The sequence below is a fragment of the Amyelois transitella genome, chromosome 29 (genome assembly GCF_032362555.1).
Source record: "Amyelois transitella isolate CPQ chromosome 29, ilAmyTran1.1, whole genome shotgun sequence".
Taxonomy (NCBI): domain Eukaryota; kingdom Metazoa; phylum Arthropoda; class Insecta; order Lepidoptera; family Pyralidae; genus Amyelois; species Amyelois transitella.
In genome coordinates this window covers 688,423-694,835 of record NC_083532.1, presented here as the reverse complement: position 1 = coordinate 694,835, position 6,413 = coordinate 688,423, and positions in this window count along the sequence as shown.

Here is a 6,413-nt window from a genome sequence, read left to right as displayed (position 1 = left end):
ATTAATTAATTATTTCCCTTTTTTTAAAACGTGTACCGATATAGTAATGACATTATTTCTAAAACTTGGTAGTTTTTAGTGGCAGGTAAGTACTTCAAAAATGTACAGAACCCTATACACTAATCGGGTACTGTCAAAGAATATTTTAACTAAATAGTGTCTCCTAAACTGGTTTGGTTAGATTTGAACCTTGAACCGAGACCAGCTGAGACCTTGTGTAAATGACTATTCCAATGGGTATGTTAAATAATATTACGATTGGGTAGTAGTTATAATTACATTTAAGTGATGTGCCGGCAATAAGTGATACCTTGTATCCAATTCTGAAAATACATACATACATATGGTCACGTCTATATCCCTTGCGGGGTAGACAGAGCCAACAGTCTTGAAAAGATTGAATGGCCACATTCAGCTATTTGGCTTAACGATAGAATTGAGATTCAACTAGTGACAGGTTGCTAACCCATCGCCTAAAAAGAGTCCCAAGTTTGTAAGCCTACCCCTTAGTCGCCTTTTACGACATCCATGAAAAAAGATGGAGTGATCCTAGTCTTTTTTGTATTGGTGCCGGTAACCACACGGCACATTATTGACAATTTTGGCATTAAATTTATTCTATAGCTATTTATTCTAATCTATTCTAATTCTAATCTATTCTATAGCTTTAGCCACGGGCTTTCCTCCTGTTTCTTTCCGCGAAATTCTTTAAGGCGACGGGCTAGCAACCTGTCACTATTTGAATATCAATTCCATCATTAAGCTATACAGCTGAACGTGGCTTTCGAGGCTGTTGGCTCTGTCTACCCCGTAAGGGATAAAGACGTGGTTATATGTATGTATGATTAATTGCTGCGAACGTCAATAGTCGAATCGGTAAAGTGCCCGGTTAATGAATGGCACAGGTACAAATCCCACCTCGGCCATGTACCAATGACTATTTTCAAAGTTATGTACATTAGTTTGAATACTAACCGATGCTGTTACGGTGAGAGAAAACATCGTGAGGAAACCTGCACATTCAGGCAACTGGATGTGTGACCATGATCGATCCAATACGGGTTAGGTTCCCCTGCAAAGGTTGCGGAGGTCAGACGGGAGTCGCTTCGTGTGAAAACCTGACTCACCCAATCCAGGATCCATGGTCGAAGGCATACCCCGGGCTCTTCTCCAGAGTGGTGAGGATGCGACCGGGACTAAAGCCAGGAGGAAAAAGATGATGATTAATAGCTACACGAATTTAAAAACACAATACGCAATTTTTTGTGCAGTCATGTAATTTTCTCTTTTAAGTACGAAGAAGGTTATTTGTAACAATAAAAGTGACAGTCATTGATATGGGATAGTCAATGTTAAAATGAAATGATAGGTACATTCCATTCGACAAAAAAATAATTTAAAGGTCAGGTAGTTTATAATACATTATAAGTCATTGATGATCAAAAGAACTAAATTGGTAGTCAAAATTACAGTCAAGAGTCGAATTGGTGGTAACGATCAAGCAAGTATATGCCGTGTGGTTCCCGGCACCAATAAAAAACAAAAGAATAGGACCACTCCATCTCTTCTCGTGGATGTCGTAAAAGGCGACTAAGGGATAGGCTTTTGAACTTGGGATTCTTCTTTAAGGCGATGGGCTAGCTACCTGTCACTATTTGAATCTCAATTCTATCATTGAACTGAACAGCTGAACGTGGCTTTTCAATTTTTCAAGTCGTGACTATATGTATGAATGCCTGTTCCCTTAGACGCCTTTTCCGACATACATGTTAAAGAGGGTCAGGTCAAGAGTACCCGAAACCGCCGAGCTTGCATGAATAGAGTTATGAATGTGGATGAAGCGAAGGAAGTATGCAAAGATCGTGACAAGTAGAAAGATGTAGTCTCTGCCTACCCCTCCGGGAAAGAGGCGTGATTTTGTGAATGTATGTATGTCTGTTAAAGAGATGGAGTGGTCCTATTCTTAATTGCCGGAAACCTCACGGCTTAAAGGTGAGATAGTGTAATAAATGCTTGTCAAATATTATATCTCAATGCTTATTACAAGCGCTTCTTTTGAAAACCGACCTATTGTCGGCTATCACACATTTTAATGACTTCCATATATACATTAATATAACGCGTCACTTTCTCTTATTTCAATTATTGAACCTTATCACGCTTAACAAATGACGTGTGGCCTATGACCGTAGACATAAGAATAATATAAGGCGATAGAAATGGCAGAAGTTATTCTGGCTTACGTATAGTCATGTCTGTATCCGTTGGTCCCGACATTAATGTATGGGAGTGAAAGTTGTGTATGGCAAATGAAGCACGAAAGGAGTTAAGGAGTATGATGGGTGTGAAATTGAGTGACCGGATAAGGAACAGCGTGATAAGGGAATGTTGTGATGTGAAAGAAGATGTAGTTACAGGAATAGAAAAAGGTATGTTGAGTTGGTTTGGTCATGTGGAGAGGATGAATGAAAGCAGGTTGACTAAGCAGATATACAAGGAGAGTGTGGAGGGAAAGGTCGGAGTGGGAAGACCTAGACGAACGTATCTTGATCAAATTAAGGACGTCAAATTAAGGTCAGGTCAAGAGCACCCGAAACCGCCGAGCTTGTATAATGAGAGTTATGAATGTGGATGAAGCGAAGGAAGTATGCAGAGATCGTGGCTAGTGGAAACAAACTCTGCCTACCCCTCCGGGAAAGAGGCGTGATTTTATGTATGTATGTATGTCTGTATCACTTGCGGAGTAGACAGGCCCAACAATCTTGAATAGACTGATAGGTCACGTTCAGATGTTAGGCTTAATGATAGAATTGAGATTCAAATAGTGACAGGTCGCTAGCCCGTCGCCTAAAAGACTTTACATTTTGTAACTTGGGATTCTACTTTTGGGCGTGAATTTAGTTGTGCCGTGTGGTTCCCGGCACCAATACAGAAAAGAATAGGACCACTCCATCTCTTTCCCATGGATGTCGTAAAAGGCAACTAAGGGAAAGGTTAGTAAACTTGGGAATTTTCTTGTAAGCGATGGGTTAGCCACCTGACACTATTTGAATCTCAATTCTATCATTATGCCGAGCAGCTGAGCGTGGCCCTTTCAACCTTTTTAAGACTGTCAGCTCTGTCTGCCCCACAGGGTATAGAGACGTTATTATATGTGTGTATGTCTAGCTCAATGTGGCCTATCGGTATTTTCAAGACTGTTGGCTCTGTCTACCCCACAGGGGATAGAGACGTTATTATATGCATGCATGTCTATGGTTTTTAATTATTCCGAACTCTATGCCTGTCACCTTTTTGGTAGCAATGGACACAATGAAAGTTTTTGCATGTATTAATCATGTAGTAAGTTAAAAGTATGTACGGAAAATTCGTACAGATTGAGGTAGCTAGGTGCATACATACATACATACAAATTATCACTTCTATATCCCTTAAGGGGTAGACAGAGCCAACAGTCTGAAAAAGACTGATAAGCCACGTTCAGCTGTTTGGCTCAATGATAGAATTGAAATTCAAATAATGACAGGTTGCTAGCCCATCGCCTAAAAGAAAAATCCCAAGTTTATAAGCCTATCCCTTAGTCGCCTTTTACGACATCCACGTGGAAAGAGATGAAGTGGTCCTATTCTTTTTTCTATTTTTGCCGGGAACCACACGGCAAGTATCCCTGGGAACCAGCCAGGTGGTCGAGTGGAAGCCGGACACATAAAATATGTAAGTATTTTGATCACCCAGGTGACTAAAAATGGAATTAACCAAAAAAAAAACGGCTACAGGGTCTTTTCTACTTCTTCTTCCTCCTGGCTTTAGTCCCGGTTGCATCCTCACCACTCTGGAGAGGAGCCCGGGATAGGCCTTTGACCATGGACCCTGGATTGGATGAGTTAGGTGTTTACACGAAGCGACTCCCATCTGACATACATACATAAAATCACGCCTCTTTCCCGGAGGGGTAGGCAGAGACTACATCTTTTCACTTGCCACGATCTCTGCATACTTCCTTCGCTTCATCCACATTCATAACTCTCTTCATGCAAGCTCGGCGGTTTCGGGTACTCTTGACCTGACCTTTTACCAGGACGTCCAATAAGAATCCATCTGACCTCCGCAACGAATGCAGGTAAACCTAACCCGTATTGGATCCACGGTTACACATCCAGTTGCCTGAATGTGCAGGTTTCCTCACGATGTTTTCCCTCACCGTAAGAGCTTTTAAGTCGGTCATAAATCTCCTTTCATAACTCAATCATACAAATGGATTAGCATGTCTTAACATCCGTTTTATTGTTCCAAATGATATGCACACACCTGTTCAAATTATTTGGTGTGAGTGAAAGTTGCCGGTATTGTATGGTAATACGTGAGTATGATCTTAGGGGTCCGGGTTCAATTACAAAGAACCTTGTACAGGGTATACATACATGCATAATCACGTCTAAATTCCAGGGGAAGACAGAGCCAACAGTCTTGAAAAGACTTAATGATAGAATTGAGATTCAAATAGTGACAGGTCGCTAGCCCATCGCCTAAATGAAGAATCCCAAGTTTATAAGCATATCCCGTAATCGCCTTTTACGACATCCATGAGAAAGAGATGGAGTGATCCTATTCTTTTTATATTTGTGCCGGGAACCACACGGCCATGTTTTAATTTTGTTCCGTCGTCAATTTACCAGAACCAATGACATTATTTCAAATACTTACTTTTGAATAATTCCTCATCAGTTTATTCTTTAAATTTATAAGGATGAAAACGAACATTGTTCAATGTGACACAAGATAAATTTAATAAAATTATTCAAATGTTAGCGTATATATGTTTTTAACTTTTGTATTGATTGTTAGATATATTGATTAATACATATACAACACTTTATAAATTTTCCAGAATCAATAATTACTTACATAATTAAATAATATACTCGTACTAAATGCGAAAGTAAGTACCTATATTTGCTTGTTACCTTCACGGGTTATCTACTAAATTAACCTTCTTAAAAATATCACATATATTACACATACATACATATAATCACGTTTAAATCCTTTGTCTTGAAGTGACTGACAGGCCAAGGTCAGCTTTTTGGCTTGATGATAGAATTGAGATTCAAATAGTGACAGGTTGCTAGCCTATCGCCTAAAAGTAGAATCCCAAATTGTATGTATCTATGTATGTAATAATTTATCCTTACAAAATTAATGTTTTTTTTTTCAAATACATGGGCGCATGATAATCTATTACAATCTCCTCATTCATTATTTCCAAAAAAATCGTGTACCTTAATTAATCAATACATATATACATATGTATATATAAATTTTGATGAAAACAAGAGATGATCATGAGCATACAATTTTGCAAATGGCGGTCAAGGGAAAAGAAATTCGCCAAGTTACTATGACACCTTGATATAAAGCGTTCTATTCATTGAATTTTACTGTGTAAGTTTTCGCACAGTGTACAATTCAGTTAAAGGTATATAATTATATAGATATATTTATATGCCTTTTACTATAGATATATTATTATATAGACTACCAGTCTTATATATATATATATATTATATATACCTTATGGCATTAAGCCCACCAATAATTATAATAATTCATTTAAATTTAAATTACATTATTTCAAGTGCAATGAAGTTAAAATAAATAAAAAAGTATTTTTTTTTTCAATTTTTTGTTAATTCACATATAATAAATTAAGTTAATTTTCATAAATTAAAACCTAATTAATATTTAACGGTTTTAGTAATAATTTGTAACATAATACTCTTTTGTAATTTGTCCGTTTGCCTTATAATTAAAAAAATAACATACATATGGTCACGTCTATATCCCTTGCGGGGTAGACAGAGCCAACGTTCAGCTATTTGGCTTAATGATAGAATTGAGATTCAAATAGTGACAGGTTGCTAGCCCATCGCCTAAAAAAGAATCCTAAGCTTGTAAGCCTATCCCTTAGTTGCCTTTTACGCCATCCATATGAAAGAGATGGAGTGGTCCTATACTTTTTTGTATTGGTGCCGGTAAACACACGGCACACTACTAACTTTATTGCACTTGAAATAATTTACAATTATACTTAATATAAATTTAATTTAATTATATTTTTAAATTAAATAATTAAATTATAAACTTAATGCCATAAGGTGTTCACTATTAATCGAATAACTGAACTATACATATACTGTGTAAAAACTTACACAATTAAATTCAAATTAAAAAAAAATATATATATCATAAACTCTTTAACGCTCGCTGAAACCAATCGCAACTTTCCAAAAAGTCTGCCAGTCAACAGCCCGCCTTACAACCACAACTGGTTGCAAAAAGAAAGCCGACGTATAAACTCGTGTTTCATTCACATCTCACCAGTATCACCTTGACCGCCGTGAAGTGACGTCGTC